The sequence below is a fragment of the Salmo trutta genome, chromosome 19 (genome assembly GCF_901001165.1).
Source record: "Salmo trutta chromosome 19, fSalTru1.1, whole genome shotgun sequence".
Taxonomy (NCBI): domain Eukaryota; kingdom Metazoa; phylum Chordata; class Actinopteri; order Salmoniformes; family Salmonidae; genus Salmo; species Salmo trutta.
Genome location: NC_042975.1, coordinates 5,625,029 through 5,625,867, shown reverse-complemented (window position 1 = coordinate 5,625,867; position 839 = coordinate 5,625,029).

Below are 839 nucleotides of genomic sequence, written 5' to 3'. Positions count from 1 at the left end.
CACAGAGACACAGAGAGACACAGAGACACAGAGACACAGAGACACAGAGACACAGAGACACAGAGACACAGAGACAGAGAGACAGAGAGACAGAGAGACAGAGAGACAGAGAGACAGAGAGACAGAGAGAGAGAGAGAGAGAGAGAGAGAGAGAGAGAGAGAGAGAGCAGGGTTTAAGGCTACTAACGTGTACGAACAAGTAAGACGTGCTGTGCGAGGCTAGCAGGGAATAAATATAAATCACTATGACAAACACAAACGCAAGCGTATTGGTCACAAAATGCCTGGACCTTGTACTTAAATCAGGGAGGAATAGGCTCCGTGTCCTCCTCTGGTGACCTTGTATGATAACCAGTCAGCTTTAAGACTTAGCACTTAACTGACATATTTATCTATTCGCTTACTCATGCTTGACGATTAGAAATATAAAAAGAGAGAGATTGGACACCTGGCCGTCTTTCTGACCATTAAATCTGAGTACCCAGCTGTAGAACGTAACAAGGGTCTAGTGCATTTCTTTTGACCAGGGCCCATGGGAATCTGGTCAAAAGTAGTACACTATATAGGGAACATGGTGCCATTTGGAACTCGTAGTCAGTGACCCATCAACTATGGCTAATGCAGCCAGAATAACAGCAGAGTAGCTTCATTTACATAAGCTGTTTTCTTGTGACATTTATTTGGATACATCCATAACAAAATGAGCTAATGAGGCGCAATTTCACCTGGCATAGAAAATGTGCTCTCTCTCGTCAGGACACTGTTGTTCAGAGGAGCTAGCCAACAACACAGCTACAATAACACAATCACTTCAAATTGAAGCTGGAAAGACTGCATAT